The 14,592-nt window shown below is 38.4% G+C and overlaps 1 protein-coding gene and 1 non-coding gene across 44 annotated transcripts in view; one reads left to right on the top strand and one right to left on the bottom strand.

Moving 5' to 3' along the window:
- fbxw11b (F-box and WD repeat domain containing 11b) overlaps positions 1–14,592 on the bottom strand; it is a 649,789-nt gene that overhangs the window by 271,051 nt on the left and 364,146 nt on the right. The gene's annotated exons all lie outside the window — the stretch shown is intronic.
- LOC141376356 (uncharacterized) overlaps positions 1–14,592 on the top strand; it is a 273,156-nt gene that overhangs the window by 4,816 nt on the left and 253,748 nt on the right. For 27 of the 43 annotated variants that reach the window (XR_015501052.1, XR_015501053.1, XR_015501075.1 and 24 more), the window contains exon 2: positions 13,722–13,820. The exons of the other annotated variants lie outside the window; for them this stretch is intronic. This is a non-coding gene — a transcript (uncharacterized LOC141376356). The remainder of the gene's footprint in view (positions 1–13,721; positions 13,821–14,592) is intronic. 43 annotated transcript variants of the gene reach the window in all.

Below are 14,592 nucleotides of genomic sequence, written 5' to 3'. Positions count from 1 at the left end.
CACACAATTAATGTTTATTAATGTTTTATTAATGTTTATGAGTTTCTTTAAACATGCTTTTAAATGATGGTTCATGTTTTAACATGGAAACTATTCATAAATTACTGCGCTTTATCCAATAATATTTATTTAGATATTGCAATAAAGAAGGAGCTGTCCAACACATATACACTATTTTTATGAGAACAATTGTGTACCTCCATTTCAATTGTACCATAAAAGGCACAGAACAGTATCATAAGGGTCTTTTCTGTACCATATGGTATAACTTTTACAAAGGTACAAATATTGCTCATATATATATATATATATATATATATATATATATATATATATATATATATATATATATATATATATATATATATATATATATATATATATGAGCAATAATTCCAGCGTTATGGATGTGACATTTGCAGTAAAAATTCAAAACATAAATTCACAGACAAAGTATATGTCAACATTGTATTGCAACGTTTGTTCATATTTTCCAAAACAACTAACCAAAGAGTTCTTGGATCATAAGAATATCAATTTGTAAACAACTTTCCGGTTTAAATAGCGGAAATAAGCATGCATTATGGGTGTGATGAAAAAAGTCTGTGAGTTTACAGTATAATACTTCGTAGAATTATCTGAATTAAATCGCACAACCCAAAAGAAAAAATGGTAATCTAAAGAAAAAAAGCCGGCTCTCTGTAGAACAAACAAGATTGATTTTTTTTTGTTTGGCAGTTTTGCATTTATGTAGAAAATCTTTCATTATGGATGTGCCATATGTGAAATTGCCACATATGATTTTGGTAAAACAAATATATTTTTTGAAAACATTGACAGAGACATTTTTGAGTATTTTTAGAGTAGTGTAAAATACAAGCCCACACAAAAAACATATAAATTATATATATATATATATATATATATATATATATATATATATATATATATATATATATATATATATATAGAGAGAGAGAGAGAGAGAGAGAGAGAGAGAGAGAGAAATTAAAAGATAATACAATTACATTCAAGCTAAATATTTTTTAAAAAATTACAACCTACAAAATTTCAACAAAATTTTTACATTTTTTTTGCTTCTCTCGATTTTTTCCCCCTTTTTAAAATTTGTTTTTAATATTTTTCTATAACATATAAATTTGAGTATACTAGTTTTTGAGTTGTTATCGTAAGTTATTTTGTTAGATAACTACTGAAGCCAGATTTAAAAGTCAGATTTAATAACTAATCTAATGTATATGCACAAATATAATATTGTATAGTTTCCTATTAAAATATTGATGTAAAAAAAAGATCTGTGAGGGGCGTACTTATCTATGCTGAGCACTGTATATAGTAATTCTAAATATTAAATTAACCACAAAATTATTACACATTCAGATTTAATGAATAAACTAATATACTGCTAACTATGTAACACTATCAAAGTGTGTTTTATCAACTGAATAATAGTCAATTAGAGATTGAATTGCAAATGGTTAATAGAAAATATGAACAATTGCATCCTTTATTCAGAGTACAAAAATAACACTGCTGTCTTATTGCAGGCCATTTCCTCCTTCCTCTGTTCACCCTACAAAATGTCGTCATCCCTTCTTTGTCTGTTGCCATGGTTACCTTGCTCCTTGTTCATGATGAGGTTCCTTTCCCCCAGCCTGTGTGTTCATCCGTGGGTTTGTGTGTGTATGTGTTTGCGTGTGCATGTGTGTGCTTGCTCCAGGCATCTCACCATGTGTGCCATCATACACACTTTAATACCTGCTAGCATGAACAAACAAAAGATTTCAAATTAAAGTCTGCAAGAAAATAGTGAAAGAATAAGAACAGAAGGACTAAAGGGGGATGGGATGGGGCAGATTGACAGTAATCTTCTTACATTGATGCCACCCCGTGCGCTGCTTTAAACATGACCGTTTTGGCAGGGAGCTAAAAGAAAGGCGATACTTGATAGACTTAGTGGGCTGTGTATGATTATTTTCAGTACATTTCCTACTCCACTGACCTGCAAAAAGCTCCCAGCTGCTGCACAGGTGGGTTAAGGTCGGACTTTAAGCCTGCGGTAGTGAAATGCATTCTGGCACGGAGGTTTAGGGATGCGAGGTTGCTATGGAAACGGACACGAAGGATGGATGTGGGGGACAGACCTTTTTTATACACCCACGCACTGCGGTCTATGAATATTATATAGGACAAGAATCCGCTCCACTGACAAGAATCTATAAATATAGACAGGCTTTGAGAGAAACGATGTAAAGCAGAAAAAGGTAGTAAGAAGAGAGAGAGTGAGAAAAAGATTTAGGAAAGGAGGAAGGTGCTGCTGGGGGTTTGTGGGAAAAGCTGACGTCATGTTGCATCTCTTTGGTAAGCATTAAGTGGGGCAATGAGACACTGCAGGCAGGAACGCTGTTTTGTTCATGCACCTGTCAGTTTTGAGATTTTGGGCTTTACATAAAGTGTTTAGCAGACAAAAAACTGACTTCATTCACTGTTTAAAATGTTTATGCTACAATCATATGCAAATTTTCACATTTTAATGTCACATTTGCATATTTTTGAAAACTTATAATACATAATAAAACCCACCAGTCAACTTTATCAAATTAAATGAGTGTAGTTAAAGTTAATTCTACTCATTTGAAAAGAGTTTGGAACTCAGTTTTGAAGGTAATGCTTAAATAGAGTAAGCTCACAGTACTCATATGGATTAGTTGTTTAAGTCAAAAGTTTTGTAGCAATCTGTTTCCTCAAACGGTTTGAGTTGCCTTAACTTATTGGGTTATTGACAGTACTCAGTTCTCAGTACTCAGAGTTCTCTTAATTAATTGGATTTTACTGTGCTCAAATTGCTTTGTTTACTCAAATAGATTAAGTTCTCACAGTACTCATTAGGATTAGTTTTTGAACTTAAATGGTTTGTTGCAATCAGTTACCTTTACTTTTTGTTCTGAGTACATTTTTCGCAATTCTTAATGTAATCAATCAACTAGGAAAGCATGATGATCATCATTAGTTATGTTTTAACTTCATTCATCTGCATTGTCTTGCCTAAAGCATTGCTTTTCTTAGAAGGCTTTGTTAATATTTCATACTCTTTGCAATCTGCTGCAAGCCTAAAGGAAGAAAATTAAAGTTGTCTGTATGCTATTTTAATTTAGACTTGTATGTCAGTATTTAAGACTGAGAGTGACATGTAGAACTTGATTTGTGCGTGTTACAAAAGCATAGAATTGACATGTTCGGAGGGGAAGTGTCCCTACCACTATCCACTAATTACTAAAATGTCCCCACCAAAAATTGATTCACCTTCAATATAAAGTAATGCTCCATCAACCTCTGGTATCCTGGATGTGAAGAAAGTGTTAAATTATGTTGCCTTCTTGGGTTTTCCCTCCCCCCAAAAAACATAAGGACAGTGTGATTGACTGTGCCTTTTTTGCTGTCAAGTGACTGACAGCTGTAGTTATGTTTGGATTTGAGAAGCATCAAAACAAGTACATTTTCAGTCTTTCTTCACTGTGCAAAATGTGGACATAAGGAGCTACTTTTCAAAGTAAAGTGTCACTTAAAGTCAAGTGCAATTGTCGTTTACCATAACATTATTCAAGGCTATGCAATTAATCGAAATTCAGTTTAGATTTTAGTCTAAATGATTACGAAAAACAATCAAATAAAATGGTTAATTTGTGTCACATGCCTCTTTGTGTCTTGTTGACTTTTGCTGCATGGGACATGCTTCATTAATTGTTATTTGTATTACTAAGTGCTTAAAGCCTTTATTTTTTTAAGAGCATGAAAAAAGAATTTGTGCTGTTTTATGCATGCGCTCCGTATGTCCCCACCAATGTCAAGAGCAAATCTACACCCTTTGCGTGCTAACATTAATATATATACACTATAACATTTCCTTTTAAATTAGATATTACCACAACCCTCATGTTGAGATGAAGAGAGACTGTCTGTGCATTTTTTAGGGTCTCAGGATCGTTTTTAGATGCCTAAAATCCCTGTGTTAGTGGGAGGGCTTGGCTGACGGTCTTGTTTCCATGACAACGGCAGCTGCAGTGGGTGCTTTTTTTATTGATGCTGTCGACTCTATATTCGCTGTGTCTGAGGAGAATGGGAGGAGGAAGGGAATGAAGGGGTGGGGTGCGGGTGCTCTTCGCCTGGCAGATGGAGTCCTTTCATTCCAGCTCGCATTTTCTTACTCATTGGCTTCAATGTTATGCCAAGCAAAAAGAAGCTACAAATCAAATCCATCAAACACCAAACTCAAGGTTGTGAGGCTTTAATACAGATACTCTTAAAAATAAAGATATCAAGTAGAATCAAACAATGGTTTTCACCATGGAATAATCTTTTTCTTTGGTTCCCTAATGAAACTCTTGTGCAGTTCTTCAAATAATAACTTTTACATAGTGTGGAGAACATTTGCATGATCTAAAGATCCTGTTTATACTGTAATGTAAACACTTTGTTAAATATAAAAGTTCCGTGGATGTAAAAGCTTCATAGAACGATAAATGCAGATTTTATTTATAGTTATTAATAGTTTTATTGATTCTTAAGTGAATGACAGAATAGTATACAGTATCTCTGTATAGAATCGACATTTCATTCCCATTAAAAAACACATTCCAAACTAGTCCCCAACTAAGGGCTTGAAGTTCATTCATTCATTCATTTTCTTGTCGGCTTAGTCCCTTTATTAATCCGGGGTCTCCACGGCGGAATAAACTGCCAACTTATCCAGCAAGTTTTTTACGCAGCGGATGCCCTTTCAACCGCAACCCATCTCTGGGAAACATCCATTTTCCAAACAACAACTTAACTTATGTCTGAAGTACCAAAGTGTGATGCATTGTTTGGGAATCAAACAATTCAGTGACGTGTTTAACCCTGTCAGAGATCCATAATTTGAACCATGCTAGGTAAAATGTAAAACTTCTTTAATTACACTCCTCAAAGAGGTGGAGTACCCACAACTACAAAAAATTTATCTAATTGTTTCACTCACGCACACACAAACACAGACACTATATAAGGATATAAATTCATTCATTCAGTAATTCCTTCATTCATTAATTTAATATAAATGTGAGTTATAATTGTAATAAACATTTAACTTTGCTAAGACATTTATTTTCTTTTACAAATATGAGAATTAATGAAAATTTGTGCTATTGTGAACTAAACATATTTCATGTAGCCTAATCTCATATACAAATCAGATATCAGTGTTTATATATTGTAGTTAATATTTTTTTTTACATGCACAATATATTTTTGACATTGCATTTACGTACAACCTTGGCTGGGTCGATTAGCGTTTCTGTGTAGAGTTTGCATGTTCTCTCCGTGTTCGCGTGGGTTTCCTCCTGGTGCTCCGGTTTTCCCTATACAGTCCAAAGACATGCGCTACAGGTGAATTAGGTAGGCTAAATTGTCCGTAGTGTATGACTGTGAATGAGTGTGTATGGATGTTTTCCAGAGATGGGTTGCAGATGGAAGGACATCCGTTGCATAAAACATGTGCTGGATGAGTTGGCGGTTCATTCCACTGTTGTCAGGGTTGGTGATGGGAAATGGGGAAAAAGGAGCGAGGACTCAAATGCAGGGAAATGGGATTTTATTAAATAATAAAAATAAAATAAAATGCAAAACAAACTACCCCGAGGGGGAAAACATTAACAAAACAAATACATACACATACAAACAGGACTGGGCAGACTGGAAAGGATGAGAACTGGAAACACAACAGGACTAGACTTCAAACGACGAAATGTGATGACGAACTGACACAGGACAACAAAAGTGAGGGGTATATAAACTGTAGAAAATTAACACACAAACAGGTGAACACAATTAACTAATAATGGGTTAACAAGGAGGGTGGGACAAGACAATAGACGGGAGAGTGCATGACACAGAGAGACAATACAAGCCATGCGCTCACATAACACAACAAGAACATGCAGCCAATGAGAGAACTCATTAACCGCATGTTCATGACAACAAACACAACACTGAAGCACACGACAAAAGCACGTGACCACAATGTAAACACCGAGCCACGTGCTTTGACAAGAGACGCAAGACACGAGCACACGATAGATAAACACCTTACCGTGCGCTCACACTTAAGCAACGCACATGCTTCATCTCAGCGCCAACCAAAACTGAAACCAACTAGACGGAGGCGCCGAGAATAAAGCAGCGCGCTGCTGACAGAACAAACACAAACACTAGTACAAGAGCGCGCGCGTCTGAGGGACGCAGAGCGTGCGCGGCCACATCAAGTGGCAGCGCGCACACTCTGCGTACACCCACGACGGCGCGCGCGCGCACAGAGACAGGACCAGACATGGAGGAGTAGTGTCAGAGCTCTGCCACCAAAACAAGAATTTACAAGACCAAAGTGGCAGAACCCTGACACTAGCCCCCCCCAAAAGGGACGCCACCTGGCGTCCCTAAAGGGAACATCCAACAAGGTACAAGACAGACAAGACGCACTACAAGACAACAAAACAGGCAACATCAACAGACACAAGACAGGGAGGTGAACAGGCAAAACGACATGAAGGGGGGGAGGGAGGGAAGCCAAGCCAGACCCAAAACGACAAACAAGGGAGGGATGGGAGGGCAAGACAAGGGAGGATCAGTCCAGGGTGGGACCGGAGGAACTGTCCAGGGTGGGTCCAGCGGGTCGAGAGCCCTAGCAGGGAACCAGGGTGGAGCCGGAGGGTCCGTCCAGGGTGGAGGAAAGGAACACCAGGGAGGGGCAGGAGGGACGACCCAGGGAGTGTCTATGAGGGGAAACAAGACCAGAGGTCTGTGGGGGGCCAGCAGGGCAAGGAGCCGGGCTGGGACCGGCAGGGCTAGACGTCTGGTAGGTGCCGGCAGGGAAAGGAGCCGGGCTGGGGCCGGCAGGGCTAGACGTCTGGGTGGTGCCGGCAGGGCAAGGAGCCGGGCTGGGCAAGACGTCTGGGTGGTGCCGGCAGGGCAAGGAGCCGGGCTGGGGCCGGCTGGGCAAGACGTCTGGGTGGTGCCGGCAGGGCAAGGAGCCGGGCTGGGGCCGGCAAGGTTAAACGTCTGGTAGGTGCCGGCAGGGAAAGGAGCCGGGGTGGGGCCGGCAGGGCTAGACGTCTGGGTGGTGCCGGCAGGGCAAGGAGCCGGGCTGGTGCCGGCAGGGCAAGGAGCCGGACTGGGACCGGCACTGAGCGGTGCTCAGGGGCTGGAGCCGACACTGGAGGGCGCTCAGGGGCTGGAGCCGACACTGGAGGGCGCTCAGGGGCTGGAGCCGACACTGGAGGGCGCTCAGGGGCTGGAGCCGACACTGGAGGGCGCTCAGGGGCTGGAGCCGACACTGGAGGGCGCTCAGGGGCTGGAGCCGACACTGGAGGGCGCTCAGGGGCTGGAGCCGACACTGGAGGGCGCTCAGGGGCTGGAGCAACCCTCGCAGAAGAGGCCTTTCTCTTCCGCCTCCGCTTTTGGGTGCGGGTTAACCCTTGGGGGCTGGACATGGACCAGGAGATGGTGCTGGTGGTGGTGGTGAGAGGGGTTCATTCCCCCTTCAGGATCTCCCTCTCCATCCTCAGACAGGAATAGTCCACCACCTCCCAATACGTCCATGTCCCGATATCACCCAGCTCCTCCCAATCGAATGGCTCATCCAATCCAGCCAGAAAGATGTGGATGAGGGTGGTCTCACTGAACCCAAGCCCCCGGACTGCCTCGAGAAGGTCTTCGGCGTAGATGCCAAAGGGGCGATGGTTCTGCCTGTGAGACAGTCCTCTGGCTGGGGGTTGGTCGATGGGTCCTTCTAGCTGGGAGCAAGTTGGGCGCAGAAATAGTCCCATTTCCGCTGAGTCCTCTTTTTGGTCAGTTCGTACTGTCGGGGTTGGTGATGGGAAATGGGGAAAAAGGAGCGAGGACTCAAATGCAGGGAAATGGGATTTTATTAAATAATAAAAATAAAATAAAATGCAAAACAAACTACCCCGAGGGGGAAAACATTAACAAAACAAATACATACACATACAAACAGGACTGGGCAGACTGGAAAGGATGAGAACTGGAAACACAACAGGACTAGACTTCAAACGACGAAATGTGATGACGAACTGACACAGGACAACAAAAGTGAGGGGTATATAAACTGTAGAAAATTAACACACAAACAGGTGAACACAATTAACTAATAATGGGTTAACAAGGAGGGTGGGACAAGACAATAGACGGGAGAGTGCATGACACAGAGAGACAATACAAGCCATGCGCTCACATAACACAACAAGAACATGCAGCCAATGAGAGAACTCATTAACCGCATGTTCATGACAACAAACACAACACTGAAGCACACGACAAAAGCACGTGACCACAATGTAAACACCGAGCCACGTGCTTTGACAAGAGACGCAAGACACGAGCACACGATAGATAAACACCTTACCGTGCGCTCACACTTAAGCAACGCACATGCTTCATCTCAGCGCCAACCAAAACTGAAACCAACTAGACGGAGGCGCCGAGAATAAAGCAGCGCGCTGCTGACAGAACAAACACAAACACTAGTACAAGAGCGCGCGCGTCTGAGGGACGCAGAGCGTGCGCGGCCACATCAAGTGGCAGCGCGCACACTCTGCGTACACCCACGACGGCGCGCGCGCGCACAGAGACAGGACCAGACATGGAGGAGTAGTGTCAGAGCTCTGCCACCAAAACAAGAATTTACAAGACCAAAGTGGCAGAACCCTGACAACTGTGGCGAACCCAGATTAATAAAGGGACTAAACTGAAAATAAAATTTATGAATGAATGTTTTCCAAAGCTTTGGAAATGTCACAGATTTTTCCTAACTTTGGAGCAAATTACATAAAATGTGAGCGACACAACATTAATTGTTTTAAATCATTCAAAGTGGATGGGGAAGTGTTTGAAAGAAATAGGGCTAGGCATGGCATGATCACCGTTTTCAAGGTTTACTGTGGTTTGGAAAAGTCAAGGTTTTTATAACGCCAAAATTTTCTCCTATACTACTATATAATTTTCACTGGCCACTCCAAAAAAAGGGAAATTAATAGCTATTTTTTAGCCGCATATTTTAAACAATGTATCAAAAATAAAGTCTGTGAATATAGAATTTCAATACTTAAAAACATGTTAATAAAAGTGTTATGTAAACAAAAAGAGCAGAGGAAAATGTGGAGGTATTTTATTGCGGTTCAAAATTATTTAACAATAGGTGTCTGACTTGTCAAACTGACGGCAAACTGTGGAAAATATCACTTCATTTTTTGTTGCACTGTTCACACATAAATGTCTGCTTCAAAGACGTTAGAAACAGACATTTTCTTTTAGCCTTATAATTTGATGTTGCCGCCATGTTGCCTCCTCTTCGCTGTACAGGGCTGCGTTTCCCGATAACGATTGATCTTAGCACTTAAGAGCGTTTTCTACGAGTCATTTTGCGAACGTTCGTTATTGTTTCACGTGCGTTTCCCAAAAATGCACTTAACACAATTGCACGTAGCCCAGCTTTAAGTGCAACTTAGGAGTCGCTATCCGTTTGTTAAGTGCTGAAATGTCACGCTATAGAATGGCTCGTTATTGTTGCACATGTTATAGCAATCCATATAATTCTTCTTCTACTTGTGTGAATGTATATTCAACTCGAATAACATAAAAAAAAAATATAAATTAAAATATTAAAAACATAAATTAACTGGAAATGTCGTACTGTAAAAACACTGTCTTGCTCCAATCTCGCATAAAACTAATTCTAACAGTCCTTGCCGGAAATGACATCAGCATCATTTTCGATATTTATATGAAACCTTAATTAAGTAGAATTATTTATCAATTTCTTTATCAAAAATTGCTTATCTCACATCAAAATAAATAAATAAGTAAATAAATAAATAAATAAATAAGCTCTTACATTTATTTTTTTCTTTATTCATTATTATTTGTATATTGAATTGTGTAATGTGTAGAAAATATAAATGAATAGAGATATACGTACAAATAAAATGAATAATGACTTTGAAGAGAAGTAAATTGTAGGTGCAATTTGCCGGTTGTCCAGCAGGTGCCCTCATAACTCTGTCTCCTTACGATGCACTTAAGGCTTTACGATTACTCCAGAGCACTCGTAGATCCACTAAGATTTTCAAGTGCTACTTAAGTTACGATGCTTTTGGGAAACAGACCGTAATATTAAGATCAGTCGTACGATCATTTCTACGAACTTCTTAGGCTTACGATGCTTTTGGGAAACGCAGCCCTGGTTGTTACCAGGTGACGGAAAAAATTTGCATGCTCAAAACATCAAATCAGATAAGAGGAATTGAAAAGCAACATGGTGTTTACAACATCACAGAGAGGGCAGTGTTTAAAGACTTTCAAAGACAAAATAAATGTTAGTGATAAGGCAGCACTGTCCCAATCGGGCCAGTAATAATCCTGTCTACTGTCCCAAGCGCCTCTCACGCTGGCCCTGGGCCACTGGGCAGTCCTTATTGTTGATTCCTGTATATTGTTCTTAAGTTATATGTAAGGTTATCTAAAAAAAAGTTTTTTTTGCACAACAGTATATCCAGTAGAAAAGCTATTCAAAGATGCCGTATTAAATTATAGTGAAATCTTTGTTTTTGAAATTAATGAGGAAAGCAGAAGTCTCATTCATTGAATGAGATTCATTCACAGAAGATTCATGTGAATTATTTATCTTATTATTTACTGTTCCAAAATAAAATATGTTGTGTTCAAAGCACACAAGTTTGTGACGATATTTGTGAATGTTTGTTGGAACCGCTGCGCAATCGTCAATTAGGTTTGTGACAATGGAACTTGTGATCTTAGTTTGCAAACAATAGTTTTGGAAAACGCACCTTTGGCTTTAGTTCTGCTTCCTATAGCTGAAAGTAGAGTCACCCACCAATTTCCGATCTTATTTGTCTGCCAACCAATAAGCTGGTTTGAACCCAGGATTTTATAGAAATTCTTATTTTTAAGAGTGTGAACCAGTTCTTTTGAGGAATACATTATAACCCATTGACAGTGAGTAAATTAATTTTTTAAACTTTACATGACTTTAAACTATCAAACTGCTAGATATAAAAGACATTGCTGGTCAGCTGACCTATTGCAAGTAATTGTCTACAGTGTTTTAAAAGGAATTGACCTTTCCCTTATGGAATGACCAATGGCACTGTCTAATGGCAGCTGAAAAGACCATCTGCCCTGCCTAACGATGCTCCTGTTTGTGTGGGGCATTTACTGGCAAGTCCACTTGGTCTGCGGGCTCTGATCAATGACCTTGTTTATTCTGGTAAACAGGCAGCTCTGATTAAACAGACAAAACGAGGCCACTGAATGTTGCCAGACAGTTAAATCAGAGATGAACGTACACTGAACTTTTTGTGTTATCATGTCTCAAATCTCATCTCAAACGTTTTGTTAAATGGAAGTCTGGATGCCAAGTCAAATATACCTTAATATAATGTGTATGCCACCTCTTTATGAAATATTTATAAAAATAACTTGACATGTTAATGTCATTCCTAAAAATCCACATTTATTTTGGACCATGGATGCTGACATTGTTTTCAATGACAAAATTGCTCCATTGACTTCTATTGTATAGGCAGTATTGATGTTGATACAAAAATAATATGATTCCATTTTGTGCAGCTTTTGCTTGTCATTTTCAGATGAACAACAAAAAAGAGATGTGATTTATGTCTTCACTGCTTTCCCAGTGATGAGAAGCAAACAGTCTAAAAGTTTTGAAGACTTTTAAGGTCCCGCAAAATTACAATAAAGTTTTAAGGATATCTATAAGCTCATGTGCTCCAAAACAAGGCCGAAATTTGCATTTAGAAGATTTGTCATTTCCGCCTAAATGTGTGAACGATTTTCTTTCACTCTAATGTAAACACAATGTTTTTTCTACATATTTTTACAATGCCAAAGTAATTAGCAGTTCATTTCACATTGGTCAGGGACTAAGCCAAAGGATAGTTAGTGGTGTCTTGATTTCCTGGATTCCCTTTAAAGTTAACACAAAAAACACAACTTGGTTGAATTTAAACATCTGTGAAAGAAATCCCATATATATCAGTTTCCTAGATCTGTGAAACAGTGTTTTTTGCAGATGGCGAGAACCCAATTCAAACCCAGCTCAACCACTCTTGCCTTGAGCAGGAATTATTTAATTTCAGGATTGTTCATTTCATATTGCTCACCGATTATTTTGTTATGTATAAGTGGTAAATAACATAAATAAATATATAAATTACAAACTAAACAGTTCATATGCACAGAATAATATAATAATGCACTTAATGCAGAGTTTGGGAAACAACTTTAGAAGTTCTGCCATAGAATAACAAATAATCAGTAATAACATTAGTAATAACATTTTAGCTGCTTGACATGAAAGTTATTGGGGCACACTTTATTTTGATTGTCCATTTGTTGAATTTAAGCTTCATTGTTTGCCAACTAATTCTCATTAGATTAGGAGTAGACTGTTAAGTTGGGGCTAGTGTAAGTTGACATGTACTTTCAAAGTTTCTTATAGTCAGTTAAATGTCTGTTGAAGGAGCAGTATCAACAAATATTAAGCAGACAGTCTACTAATACTCAAACAAACCATCAAATTAAGTGTTACCGGTTATTGCAACAACACCACTTTTTACCACAACACTCTAACAACACTACTTCCTGTAGGAAATATTAACTATATTTAACGATTAAGTGAACCATTGATCTGTTTATGAACAAATTCTCACTGAAAGACCTCACTGGAACTACTCAGCCACGCGTTCTGAAAGTAACAACACACCTTTAAATGTTCATCAGCAAATCAGACTTTAGTATTCAACAGCACTGAAGTATATATTCTAATTGAATTTGTATTGTATTCCTAAGCAGTTATGAAAAGATTTCTACTAATGTGTCTGAGTTTTCCTGTGTATAATAAGTTGACTGCTCAGTCACTAGCCTTTTAAACAGTCCTGAGTGTGATTTTGTCGACTGGCTGATTGGCTGCATAATCTCCGTGGCACAGAGGAAATGCAGAGTTTAGCTCTCAAGCAGCTGCTGTCTTGGAAAGATGCCCGTCTGAAGCGCTGCATTAATGATATCATTCCCAGATAAGGCATTTTAGACAGATTATGTACACATAGCTTCCTATATCTTTAAAGGCTTCAAGTGGATGACATATAAAATGAGGCTACACAGACTGTGCGTACACTCTAGAAAGTTAGCAGAAAGCCACATGCAAATAATAGCCATTTAAACATTAAAAGTGTGATTTTAAGAATTATAACATTTACCATTTTAACACATCACTGTTTATGAATTTCTTATCAGATTTAATACGATTTTTTCATCCTGTTTAAAGAAATACGACCTAAAAAGTCTGAATGTTGGATGTCTTAATAATAACTATTATTATTACTACTATTATTATATTTTTACCTCATTATTTTATTACTATCTCTATTTCAGTCCTGCATCTTTTCTCATGCTTTTTGCTGTGGTTTTGAACATTTTAAAGTGACATATTTACTGATTTATTTTTAAAGACAATTAGGCTTGCATATTTCATCCCATGATTAGTGAATTGTGTTTTGCTGCATCGTGTGCATTTCACCTGACTGATCGTGATTGCATGCTGCTGTTTTTCTCAGAATATCGCAGTCCTTCTCTCAATCACCAAGGCAACTGCTGCAGTTGTGTGAGCTGTCGGCCATTTCATGGAGGAAAGGAAAACGCTTTGCTGAGAGCAGGTCTGCTTTAATAAAATGGAGGGTTAAGCCTTTAAAGTAGCTCATCTAATTTAACCATGTTCTCGACTGTAGTCGATACAATCTATAATGTGATTGTGCAAGTGAATCTGAGAACGCATGACCTTCAGTTTATGGTGAGACATTGCAGGCAAAAATCATGCCTGTCAAATTTTTGATTTTGAGCTTTTCACAAAGTGCCTTTTCAGTCTAATAACTTAACAACTTAAATACACATTTAAGTCTTTTTTGTCACTTATAATCAATTCTTGTCTGTAGATTTAAATTGCAATAACATATTTAAATGCCTTTTTCTCAAAATGAGTTTTTTTTTTTTACATACTTTAGCTGAACTTACATACCCACGTACTTTTTAGTTTTAATATTCATTAGGTTTTTACCTAAAGGGGCATCTTCATATATGATTTGACTGACTGTGCATGTTTAAATATGTTTAATAGAAAGAAATTCCCCAAATCCCCTTTGTTAAAACAATAAAACAAACCAAAACAATAAGATAAAATAATTCATAGTAATTACCGCAAAGATTTTGAACATGACTTTATCCATTGTTCAGATTTTTGTGTTAGAAATATACACAAATTAGTGTAATTAATAACTCTTCATTTGCATATTTACATTTTTAGAAAAGGTAAAATGTTACTTTTTGTTACTATTTTATTTTATGTTACGATTTTATTTTACCCTGTTCACCTAGACAGCAGTCTGTTTTTGCACTAGTTGCATTTCTACACTCTCAGAAATACAGGTGCTG

This window comes from Danio rerio, chromosome 10 (assembly GCF_052040795.2).
Source record: "Danio rerio strain M-AB ecotype USA chromosome 10, GRCz13ab, whole genome shotgun sequence".
Classification (NCBI taxonomy): Eukaryota; Metazoa; Chordata; class Actinopteri; order Cypriniformes; family Danionidae; genus Danio; species Danio rerio.
Note: the sequence above shows the minus strand (reverse complement) of the source record. Positions and strands in the feature narration are given on the sequence as shown.